Raw genomic sequence first — 15,717 nt, forward strand, 5'->3', positions numbered from 1 at the left:
ATATCTGCATCGCTATCTGTATAAACATGGAAATTGCCACAACGCTATCTGTATAAACATGGAAATAACTACACCGCTATCTGTATAAACATGGAAATAGCTACACAGTCATCTGTAGAAACATGGAAATATCTACACCGTTTTCAGTATAAATATGGAAATATCCACACCGGTATCTCTATAAATATGGAAATGTCTACACCGCTATCTGTATAAACATGGAAATATCTACACCACCATCTGAATAAACATCGAAATATCTACACGGCTATCTGTATAAATATGGAAATATCTACACCACCATCTCTATTAACATGGAAATATCAACAACGTTATCTGCATAAACATGGAAATATCTCCACCGCTATCTGTAAAAACATGGAAATATCTCCAACGCCATCTCTATAAACATGTAATTATCTACACCGCTATCTGTATAAACATGGAAATATCTATGCCGCTATCTGTATAAACATGAAATATCTACACCGCTATCTGTATAAACATGGAAATACATAAATCGTTACATGTATAAACATGGAAATATCTCGACTGCTATCTCTATAAACATTGAAATATCTCCACCGCTATCTCTACAAACATGGAAATATCTACACCGCTATCTTTATAAACATGGAAATATCTACAACACTATCTGTATAAACTTGGAAATATCTACACTGCCATCTGTATACACATGGAAACAGCCACACCGCTATGTGTATAAACCTGGAAGTATCTACACCGCCATTTGAATAAACATGGAATTATCTACACCGCCATCTGCATAAACATGGAAATATCTCCACCACTATCTGTATAAACATGGAAATATCTCCACCGCTTTCTGTATAAACATGGAAATATCTACACCGCTATCTGTATATACGTGGAAATATCTACATCGCTATCTGCATAAACATGGAAATATCTACACTGCCGTCTGTAAAAACTTGGAAATAACTGCACAGTCTTCTGTATAAACATGGAAATATCTACACCTCCATCTGTATAAACATGGAAATATCTACACTGCCATCTGTATACACATGGAAATATCTACACCGCCATCTCTATAAACCTGGAAATATCTCCAATGCTATCGTTATAAACTTAGAAATATCTCCACGGCTATCTGTATTAACATGGAAATATTTACACCGCTATCTGTATAAACATGGAAACAACTACAATGCTCTCTGTATAAACATGGAAATATCTGCACCACTCTCTGTATAAACATGGAAATATCTACATGGCTATCTCTATAAACATGGAAATAACTACACCGCCATCTGTATAAATATGGAAGTACCTACACTGCTATCTCTATAAACATAGAAATGTCTACACCACTATCTGTATATGCATGGATATATCTGCATGGCTATCTCTATAAACATGGAAATATCTACACCGCCATCTCAGTAAACGTGGAATTACCTACACAGTCATCTGTATAAACATGGAAATAGCTACACCACTATTTGTATAAACATTGAAATATCTACACTACCATATGCAAAAACATGGAAATACCTACACAGCCATCTCTAAAAACATGGAAATATCTAACTAGTTATCTGTATAAACACGGAAATTGCCACACCGCTATCTGTATGAACATGGAAATATCTACACCGTCATCTGTAAAAACATGGAAATATCTACACAATCATCTGTATAAACATGGTAATACCTACACTTCCATCTGAGTAAACATGGAAATGTCTACATTGCCGTCTGTATTCACATGGAAATACCTACACCTCCATCTGTGTAAACATGGAAATATCTACACTGCCGTCTGTATACACATCGAAATATCCACACAGACATCTGTATAAACATGGTAATATCTACACCGCTATCCTTATAAACATAGAAATATCTACACTGCCATCTGTATATACATGGAAATAACTACACCTCCATCTGTGTAAACATGGAAGTATCTCCACCGCTATCTGTATGAACGTGGAAATATCTTCGTCGATATCTGTACAAACATGGAACTATCTCCACAGCAATCAGTATAAACATGGAAGTACCTACACCGCTATCTGTATAAACATGTAAATATCTACAACGCTATCTGTATAAACTTGGAAATACCTCCACCGCTATCTGTATAAACATGGAAATAGCTACACCGCCGTCTGTATGAACATGGAAATATCTACATCCTCATCTGTATAAACATGGAAATATCTCGACCGCTATCTCTATAAACATGGAAATATCTACACCGCTATCTCCATAAACATGGAAATATCTACATCGCTATCTTTATAAACATTGAAATATCTACACCACTATCTGTATAAACATGGAATTATCTACACTGCCATCTGTATAAACATGGAAACAGCCACACCGCTATCTGTATACAAATGGAAATATCTACACCGCGATCTCTATAAACATGGAAATATCTACACAGCTATCTGTATAAACACGGAAATAAGTACACCGCAATCTCTATAAACATGGAAATATCTACACCGTCATCTGAATAAACATGGAAATATATACACAGTCATCTGTATAAACATGGAAATAACTACACCGCTATCTGTATAAACATGGAAATATCAACACCGCTATCAGTATAAACATGGAAATATCTACACCGCTATCAGTATAAATATGGAAATATCCACACCGCTATCTCTATAAATATGGAAATGTGTACACCGCTATCTGTATAAACATGGAAATATCTACACAGCCATCTCTATAACCACGGAAATATATACATCTATATCAGTATAATCATGGAAATACCCACACCGCTGTCTGTATAAACATGGAAATATTTACACCGCCATCTTTAAAAACATGGAAATATCTACACAGTCATCTGTAGAAACATGGAAATATCTACACTTCCATCTGTATAAACATGGAAGTACGTACACTGCCATCTGTATACACATGGAAATATGTACACAGCAATCCGTATAAACATGGAAATATCTATACCGCTATCCCTTTAAGCATGGAAGCAACTACAACACTATCTGTAAACATGGAAATATCTACACCGCTATCTTTATAAACTTGGATATATCTACGCCACCATCTCTATAAATATGGAAATATCTCCAACGCTATCTGTGTAAGCATGGAAATATCTCCACCGCTATCTGTATAAACACGGAAATATCTCTACTGCTATCTGTATAAACATGGAAATATCGACACCGCTATCTGAATAAACATGGAACTATCTACATCGCTATCTGTATAAACATGGAAATATCTCCACGGCTATCTCTATAAACATGGAAATATCCACACCGCTATCTGCATAAACTTGGAAATATCTACACCGCCGTCTGTATAAACATGGAAATATCTCCAACGCTACCTGTATAAACATGGAAATATCTCCACTGCTGTCTGTATAGACATGGGAATATCTACACCACTATCTGTATAAACATGGAAATAACTACATCGCTATCTGTATAAACATGGAAATAGCCACACCGCAATCTGAATAAACATGGAAATATCTACACCGACATCTGTAAAAACATGGAAATATCTACACAGTCATCTGTAGAAACATGGAAATATCTACACCTCCACTTGTATAAACATGGAAATATCTAAACCGCCATCTGTATACACGTGGAAATATCAACACAGGCATCCCTATAAACACGGAAATACCTCCACCGCTATCTCTATAAACATGGAAGTATCTACACCGCTATCTTTATAAACATGGAAATATCTACACCGCTATCTCTATAGACATGGAAATATCTACACTGCCATCTGTATACACATGGAAACAGCCACACAGCTATGTATATAAACCTGGATATATCTACACCGCCATCTGAATGAAAATGGAATTTTCTACACCGCTGTCTCTATAAATATGGAAATATCTACACTGCTATCTCTATAATCATGGAAATAAATACACCGCTATCTGTATAAACATGGAAATATCTACACAGCCATCTTTATAAACATGGAAATATCTACATCGCTATCTGTATAAACATCGAAATAGCCACACCGCTTTCTGTATAAAAATTGTAATATCTACACGGCCATGTGTAAAAACATGGAAATATCTACACAGTCATCTGTAGAAACATGGAAGTATCTACACATCCATCTGTATAAAAATGGAAATATCTACACTGCCATCTGTATACACATGGAAATATCTACACAGCAATCTGTATAAACGTGGAAATATCTACAACACTATCTCTATAAACATGGAAATACCTACACCGCTATCTGTATAAACATGGAAATACCTACACTTCTATCTGTATAAACATGGAAAGATCTACACCGCTATCTGTATAAACTTGGAAATATCTCCACCGCTATCTGTATAAACATGGAAATATCTTCACTGCCATATGTATAAACATGGAAACAGCCACACCGCTATCTGTATAAACATGGAAATATCTACATCCTTATCTGTATAAACATGGAAATATCTCGACCGCTATCTCTATAAACATGGAAATATCTCCACCGCTATCTCTATAAACATGGAAATATCTACACGGCTATCCCTGTAAACATGGAAATATCTACACCACTATCTGTATAAACATGGAAATATCTACACTGCCATCTGTATACACATGGAAACAGACACACAGCTATGTGTATAAACCTGGAAATATCTACACTTCCATCTGAATAAACATGGAATTATCTACACCGCTATCTGTGTAAATATGGAAATATCTACACCGCTATCTCTATAAACATGGAAATAACTACACCACTATCTGTATAAACATGGAAATATCTCCATCGAAATCTGTGTAAACATGGAAATACCTCTACTGCTATCTGTATAAACATGGAAATATCTACACCGCTATCTGTATAAACATGGAAATATCTACATCGTTATCTGTATAAACATGGAAATACCAACACCTCCATCTGTGTAAACATGGAAATATCTACACTGCCGTCTGTATACATATGGAAATATCCACACAGCCATCTCTATAAACATGGAAATATATCCACCGGTATCTCTATAAACATGGAAATACCTACACCGCTATCTGTATAAACATGGAAATATCTACACCGCTATCTGTATAAACATGGAAATATCTCCACCGCTATCTGTATAAACATGGAAATATCTACACCGCTATCTGTATAAACATGGAAATATCTACATCCTCATCTGTATAAACACGGAAATATCTAAACCGCTATCTTTATAAACATGGAAATATCTCCACCGCTATCTCTATAAACATGGAAATAACTACATCACTATCTTTATAATCATGGAAATATCTACACCACTATCTGCATAAACATGGAAATATCTACACTGCCATCTGTATAAACATGGAAACAGCCACACCGCTATCTGTATACAAATGGAAATATCTACCCCACGATCTCTATAAACATGGAAATATCTCCACAGCTATCTGTATATACAGGGAAATAAGTACACCACAATCTCTATAAACATGGAAATATCTTCGCCGTCATCTGAATAAATATGGAAATATATACACACTCATCTGTATAAACATGGAAATAACTACACCGCTATCTGAATAAACATGGAAATATCTACACCGCTATCTGTATAAACATGGAAATATCTACACCACTATCAGTATAAATATGGAAATATACACACCGCTCTCACTATAAATATGGAAATGTGTACACCGTTATCTGTATAAACATGGAAATATCTACACAGCCATCTCTATAACCACGGAAATATCAACATCGCTATCTGTATAATCATGGAAATACCCACACCGCTATCTGTATAAACATGGAAATATCTACACCGCCATCTGTAAAAACCAGGAAATATCTACACAGTCATCTGTAGATACATGGAAGTATCTATACCTCCATCTGTACAAACATGGAAATACGTACACAGCCATCTGTATACACATGGAAATATCTACACAGCAATCCGTATAAACATGGAAATATCTACACCGCTATCTCTATAAATATGGAATTACCTACAACGCTATCTGTAAACATGGAAATATCTACACTGCTATCTGTATAAACATGGAAATATCTTCACAGCTCTCTGTATAAACTTGGAAATATCTACGCCACCATCTCTATAAACATGGAAATATCTCCAACTCTATCTATATAAAAATGGAAATATCTCCACCGCTATCTGTGTGAACATGGAAATATCTCTGCTGCTATCTGTATAAACATGGAAATATCTACACCGCTATCTGTATAAACATGGAAATATCTACATCGCTATCTGTATAAACATGGAAATAGCCACACCTCATTCTGTATAAACATGGTAATATCTACACGGCCATGTGTAAAAACATGGAAATATCTACACTGCCTTCTGTATACACATGGAAATATCCACACAGCCATCTGTATAAACATGGAAATATCTACACCGCAATCTCGACATACATGGAAATATCTACATCGCTATCTGTATAAACATGGAAATATCTACACTGCCATCTGTATAAACATGGAAGTAGGCACACCGCTATCTGTATAAACATGGAAATACCTACAGCACCATCTGAATAAACATCGAAATATCTACACGGCTATCTGTATAAATATGGAAATATGTACACCGCCATCTATATTAACATGGAAATATATCCAACGTTAACAGCATAAACATGGAAATATCTCCACCGCTATCTGTATAAACATGGAAATATCTCCACCGATATCTCTATAAACATGGAAATATCTACACCGCTATCTGTATAAACATGGAAAATCTATGCCGCTATCTGTATAAACATGGAAATATCTACACCGCTATCTTTATAAACATGGAAATACATAAATCGTTATATGTATAAACATGGAAATACCTCGACCGCTATCTCTATAAACATGGAAATACCTCCACCGCTATCTCTACAAACATGGAAATATCTACACCGCTATCTTTATAAACATGGAAATATCTACAACGCTATCTTTATAAACATGGAAATATGTACAACACTATCTGTATAAACATGGAAATATCTACAATGCCATCTGTATAAACATGGAACAGCCACACCGCTATGTATATAAAGCTGGAAATATCTACACCACCATCTGAATAAACATTGAATTATCTACACCGCAATCTGTATTAATATGGAAATATCTACACCGCTATCTCTATAAACTTGGAAATAACAACACCGCTATCTGTATAAACATGGAAATATCTACAACGCTATCTCTATAAACATGGACATATCTACACCGCTATATGCATAAACTTGGAAATATCTACACCACCATCTGTATAAATATGGAAATATCTCCACCACTATCTGTATAAACATGGAAATATCTCCACCGCTATCTGTATAAACATGGAAATATCTACACCGCTATCTGTATAAACATGGAAATATCTACATCGTTATCTGTTTAAACATGGAAATATCTCCACAGCTATCTCTATAAACATGGAAATATCTACCCCACTATCTGTATAAACATGGAAATACCTAAATCGCTATCTCTATAAACATGGAAATAGCCACACTACAATCTGAATAAACATGGATATATCTCCACCGCTGTCTGTATAAACATGGAAATATCTACAACACAATCTGTATAAACATGGAAATACCTACATCGCTATCTGTATAAACATGGAAATAGCCACACTACAATCTGAATAAACATGGAAATATCTACACCGCCATCTGTAAAAACATGGAAATATCTACACAGTCATCTGTAGAAACATGGAAATATCTACACCTCAATCTGTATAAACATGGAAATATCTACACCGCCATGTGTAAAAACATGGAAATATCTACACAGTCATCTGAAGAAACATGGAAGTATCTACACCTCCATCTGTATGAACATGGAAATATCTACACTGCCATCTGTATACTCTTGGAATTATCTACAGAGCAATCTGTATAAACATGGAAATATCTACACCGCTATCTCTATAAACTTGGAAATACCTACATCGCTATCTGTATAAACATGGAAATAGCCACACCGCAATCTGAATAAACATGGAAATATCTACACCGCCATCTGTATAAACATGGAAATATCCCCACCGCTGTCTGTATAAACATGAAAATATCTACACCGCTATCTGTATAAACATGGAAATACCTACACCGCCATGTGTAAAAACGTGGAAATATCTACACTGCCATCTGTATACACATGGAAGTATCCACACAGCCATCTGTATAAACATGGAAATATCTGGACCGCTATCTCGACATACATGGAAATATCTACATCGCCATCTGTATAAACATGGAAATATCTACACCGCTATCTGTATAAACATGGAAATACCTACATCGCTATCTGTATAAACATGGAAATATCTACACCACTATCTGCATAAACATGGAAATATCTCCTCCGCTATCTGTAGAAACATGGAAATATCTCCACCGCTATCTGTATAAACATGGAAATATCAATGCCGCTATCTGTATATACATGGAAATATCTACACCACCATCTGTAAAAACATGGAAATATTTACACAGACATCTGTATAAACATGGAAATAACCACACCTCCATCTGTGTAAACATGGAAATATCTACACTGCCATCTGTATACACATGGAAATATCCACACAGCTATCTGTATAAACATGGAAATATCTGCACCGCTATCTCGACATACATGGAAATATCTACATCGCCATCTGTGTAAACATGGAAATACCTACATCGCTATCAGTATAAATATGGAAATAGCCACAACGCAATCTGAATAAACATGGAAATATCTTCACCACCATCTGTAAAAACATGGAAATATCTACACAGTCATCTGTAGAAACTTGCAAATATATACAACTTCATCTGTATAAAGATGGCAATACCTACACCGCCATCTGTATACACATGGAAATATCAACACAGCCATCTCTATAAACGTGGAAATATCTCCACCGCTATCTCTATAAACATGGAAATATCTACACCGATATCTTTATAAACATGGAATTATCTACACCGCTATCTTTATAAACATGGAAATATCTACACCACTATCTGTATAAACATGGTAATATCTACACTTCCATCTGTATAAACATCGAAACAGCCACACCGCTATGTGTATTAACCTGGAAATATCTACATCGCCATCTGAATAAACATGGAATTATCTACACCGCTATCTGTATAAATATGGAAATATCTACACCGCTATCTCTATAAACATGGAAATAACTACACCGCTATCAGTATAAACATGGAAATATCTACACAGCCATCTCTATAAACATGGAAATATCTACATCGCTATCTGTATAAACATGGAAATAGCCTTACCGCTATCTGTATAAACATGGAAATATCCACAGCGCCATGTGTAAAAACATGGAAATATCTACACAGTAATCTGTAGAAACATGGAAATTTCTACACCTCCAAGTGTATAAACATGGAAATATCTACACTGCCATCTGTATATTCATGGAATTATCTACACAGCAATCTCTATAAACATGGACATATCTACACCGCTATATCTATAAACATGGAAATACCTACACCGCTATCTGTATAAACATGGAAATACTTACATCGCTATCTGTATAAACATGGAAATATCTACACCACTCTCTGTATAAACATGGAAATATCTCCACTGATATCTGTATAAACGTGGAAATATATACAACGCTACCTGTATTAACATGGAAATATCTACACTGCCATCTGTATAAACATGGAAATTGCCACACCTCTATCTGTATATACATGGAAATATCTTCACCGCCATCTGTAAAAACATGGAAATATTTACACAGTCATCTGTATAAACATGGAAATAAATACAACACGTTCTGTGTAAACATGGAAATATCTACACTGCCATCTGTATACACATGGAAATATCCACACAGCCATCTGTATAAACATGGAAATATCTACACCGCTATCTCGACATACATGGAAATATCTACATCGCTATCTTTATAAACTTGGAAATATCTACACTGCCATCTGTATAAACATGGAAGTAGCCACACCGCTGTCTGTATAAACATGGAAATATCTACAGCACCATCTGAGTAAACATCGGAATATCTACACGGCTATCTGTATAAATATGGAAATATCTACACCGCCATCTCTATTAACATGGAAATATCTCCAACGTTATCTGCATAAACATGGATATATCTTCACCGATATCTGTATAAACATGGAAATATCTCCACCCCTATCTCTATAAACATGGAATTATCTACACCGCTATCTGTATAAACATGGAAATATCTATGCCGCTATCTGTATAAACATGGAAATATCTCCACCGCTATCTGTATAAGCATGGAAATACATAAATCGTTATATGTATGAATATGGAAATATCTCGACCTCTATCTCTATAAACATGGAAATATCTCCACCGCTGTCTCTACAAACATGGAAATATCTACACCGCTATAATTATCAACAGGGAAATATCTACAACACTATCTGTATAAACATGGAAATATCTACACTGCCATCTGTATAAACATGGAAACAGCCACACCGCTATGTGTATAAACCTGGAAATATCTACACCGCCATCTGAATAAACATTGAATTATCTACACCGCAATCTGTATAAATATGGAAATATCTACACCGCTATCTCTATAAACATGGAAATAACTACACCGCTATCTGTATAAACATGGAAATATCTACACCGCTATCTGTATAAACATGGAAATATCTACATCGCTATCTGTATAAACTTGGAAATATCAACACCGCCTTCTCTATAAACATGGAAATATCTCCAACGTTATCGTTATAAACCTTGAAATACCTCCACGGCTATCTGTATAAACATGGAAATACCTACATCGCTATGTGTATAAACATGGAAATAGCCACACCGCAATCTGAATAAACATGGAAATATCTACACCGCCATCTGTAAAAACATGGAAATATCTACACAGTCATCTGTAGAAACATGGAAATATCTACAACTCCATCTGTAAAAACATGGAAATATCTACACCGCAATGTGTAAAAACATGGCAATATCTACACAGTCATCTGTAGAAACATGGAAGTATCTACACCTCCATCTGTATAAACATGGAAATATCTACACTGCCATCTGTATACTCATGGAATCATCTACAGAGCAATCTGTAAACATGGAAATATCTACACCGCTATTTCTATTAACATGGAAATACCTACAGCGCTATCTCTATAAACATGGAAATACAAACACCGCTATCTGTATAAACATGGAAATATCTACACCACTATCTGTATAAACATGGAAATATCTCCTCCGCTATCTGTATAAAGATGGACATATATACAATGCTATCTGTATAAACATGGAAATATCTTCAACGATATCTGTATAAATATGGATATATCTACACTGCCATCTCTATAAACATGGCAATATCTCCAACGCTATCTGTATAAACATGGAAATATCTCAACCGCTATCTGTATAAACATGGAAATATCTCCACCGCTATCTGTATAAACATGGAAATATCTACACTGCCATCTGTATAAACATGGAAACAGCCAAACGGCTATCTGTATACAAATGGAAATATCTACATGACGATCTCTATAATCATGGAAATATCTGCACAGCTATCTGTATAAACATGGAAATAAGTACACCGCAATCTCTATAAACATGGAAATATCTACACCGTCATCTGAAAAAACATGGAAATATATACACAGTCATCTGTATAAACATGGAAATAACTACACCGCTATCTGTATAAACATGGAAATATCTACACCGCTATCTCGACATACATGGAAATATCTACATCGCTATCTGTATAAACATGGAAATATCTACACTGCCATCTGTATAAACATGGAAGTTGCCACACCGCTATCTGTATAAACATTTAAATATCTACACCACAATCTGAATAAGCATCGAAATATCTACACGGCTATCTGTATAAATATGTAAATATCTACACCGCCATCTCTATTAACATGGAAATATCTCCAACGTTATCTGCATAAACATGGAAATATCTCCACCGCTATCTCTATAAACATGGAAATATCTCCACCGCTATCTCTATAAACATTGAATTATCTACACCTCTATCTGTATAAACATGGAAAATCTATGCCGCTATCTGTATTAACATGGAAATATCTACACCGCTATCTGTATAAACATGGAAATACATAAATCGTTATATGTATAAACATGGAAATATATCGACCGCCATCTCTATAAACACGGAAATATCTCCACCACTATCTCTACAAACATGGAAATATCTACACAGTAATCCGTATAAACATGGAAATGTCTACACCGCTATCTCTATAAACATGGAAGTACCTATAACGCTATGTGTAAACATGAAAATATCTACACCGCTATCTGTACAAACATGGAAATATCTACACCGCTATCTGTATAAACTTGGAAATATCTACGCCACCATCTCTATAAACATGGAAATATCTCCACCGCTATCTGTATAAACATGGAAATATCTCTCCTGCTATCTGTATAAACATGGAAATATCTACACTGTCATCTGTATAAACATGGAAGTATCTACACCTCCATCTGTATAAACATGGAAATATCTACACTGCCATCTGTATACACATGGAAATATCTACACAGCCATCTGTATAAACCTGGAAATATCTACACCGCTATCTCTATAAACATGGAAATAACTACACCGCTATCTGTATAAAAATGGAAATATCTACCCTGCTATCTGTATGAACATGGAAATACCTACACCGCTATCTGTATAAACTTGGAAATATCTACACCGCCATCTCTATAAACATAGAAATATATCCACCGCTATCAGTATAAAAATGGAAATATCTCCACCACTATCTGTATAAACATGGAAATATCTCCACGGCTATCTGTATAAACATGAAAATATCTACACCGCTATCTGTATAAACGTGGAAATATCTACATTGCTGTCGGCATGAACATGGAAATATCTACACTGCCATCTGTATAAACATGGAAATAGCCACACAGCTATCTGTATAAACATGGAAGTATCTACATCGCCATCTGAATAAACATGGAAATACCTACACGGCTATCTGTATATATATGGAAATATCTACACCGCTATCTCTATAAACATGGAAATATCTACACAGCTATCTCTATAAACATGGAAATATCTACACCGTCATCTGTATAAACATGGAAATATCTCCATCGCTATCTGTATAAACATGGAAATATATACACCACCATCTGTATAAACATGGAAATAAATACACCGCTATCTGTATAAACGTGGAACTATCTGCACTGCTATCTCTATAAACATGGAAATATCTACAACGCTACCTGTATAAATATGGAAATATCTACACCGCTATCTCTATAAACATTGAAATGTCTACACCGATATCAGTGAAAACATGGAAATATCTACATAGGTATCTCTATAAACATATAAATATCTACACCGCCATCAGTATAAACATGGAAATACCTACTCAGTCATCTGTATAAACATGGAAATATCTACAACACTATCTGTATAAACCTGGAACTATCTACACTGCCATCTGCATAAACATGGAAATATCTACAAAGCCATCTCGATAAACATGGAAGTATCTACATCGCTATCTGTAAAAACATGGAAATAACAACGTTATCTGTATAAACATGGAAATAACTACACCGCCATCTGTAAAAACATAGACATATCTACACAGTCATCAGTATAAACATGGAAGTATCTACACCTCAATCTGTATACACATGGAAATATCTACACTGCCATCTGTATCCACATGGAAATATCTACACTGCCATCTGTATAAATCTGGAAATATCTACAATGCTATCTCTATGAACATGGAAATAACTACACCGCTATCTGTATAAACATGGAAATATCTACACTGCTATCTGTATAAACATGGAAATATCTACACCGCTATCTGTATAAATATGGAAATATCTACACCGCTATCTCTATAAACATGGAAATGTCTACACCGCTATCTGTATAAACATGGAAATATCTACATGGGTATCTCTATAAAAATGAAAATATCTCCACCGCCATCGGTATAAACATGGAAATACCTACACAGTCATCTTTATAAACATAGAAATATCTACACCACTATCTGTAAAAACATGGAAATATCTACACTGCAATCTGTGTATACATGGAAATATCTACACAGCCATCTCTATAAACCTGGCAATATCTACATCGCTATCTGTTAAAATATGGAAATAGCCACACCGCTATCTGTATAAAAATGGAAATATCTACACAGCCATCTTTATAAACTTGGAAATATCTACATCGCTATCTGTATAAACAAGGATATAGCCACACCGTTATCTGCATAAACATGGAAATATCTACACTGCCATCTGAAAAAATATTGAAATATCTACACAGTAATCAGTATAAACATGGAAATATCTACACAGTCGTCTGTATAAACATGGAAGTATCTACACCTCCATCTGTATAAACATGGAAATAGCTACAACGCTATCTTTGAAAACATGGAAATATCTACACAGCTTTCGGTGTAAACTTGGAAATATCTACAAAGCTATCTGTGTAAGGATGGTAATATCTACACCGCAATCTGTGGAAAGATGGAAATATCTACACTGCTATCTCTGTAAACATGGAAATATCTACACCGCCATCTGTTTAAACATGGAAATATCTGCACCACCATCTCTATAAACATGGAAATATCTAAATTTACATAAGTATTCACATGGAAATATCTTCACAGCCATCTGTAGAAACATGTAAATATTTACACCGCTATCTCTATAAACATGGATATATCTGCACTACTATATGTATAAACATGGAAATAACTACACGGGTATCTGTATAAACATGGAAATATCTTCACCGCCATCTGTATAAACATGGAAATATCTACACCACCATCTGTATAAATATGGAAATATCTACACCGCTATCTGTATAAATATGGAAGTATCTACACCACTATCTCTATAAACATGGAAATATCTACACCGCTATCTATATACACAAGGAAATACCCACACTGTCCTCAGTATACACCTGGAAATACTACACAGCCATCTTTATAAACATGGAAATATCTACACCGCTATCTCTGTAAACATGGAAATATCTACACCGCTATCTGTATAAACATGGAAATATCTTCACCGCTATCTGTATCAACATGGAAATATCTACACAGCCATCTGTATAAACATCAAAATATCTACACCGCTATCTCTATAAACATGGAAATATCTACACCGCAATCACTGTAAACATGGAAATATCTGCACCACATTCTCTATAAACATGGAAATATCTACATCGCCATCTCTACAAACATGAAAATAACTACACCGCCATCTCCATAAACGTGGAACTATCTAAACCGCCATCTGTATAAACTTGGAAATATCTACACTGCCATCTGTATAAACATGGAAATATCTACGCTGCTATCTGTATAAATATGGAAATATCTACACCGCTATCTCAATAAACATGGAAATATCTACAACGCTATGTCTACAAACTTGGAAATTTCTACATCAACATCTGTATAAACATGCAAATATCTACACAGTTATCTGTATAAACATGGAAATATCTACACCCCCATCTCTATAAACATGGAAACATCTACACTGCCATCTGTA

Source organism: Pan paniscus, chromosome 5, assembly GCF_029289425.2.
Source record: "Pan paniscus chromosome 5, NHGRI_mPanPan1-v2.0_pri, whole genome shotgun sequence".
NCBI lineage: Eukaryota > Metazoa > Chordata > Mammalia > Primates > Hominidae > Pan > Pan paniscus.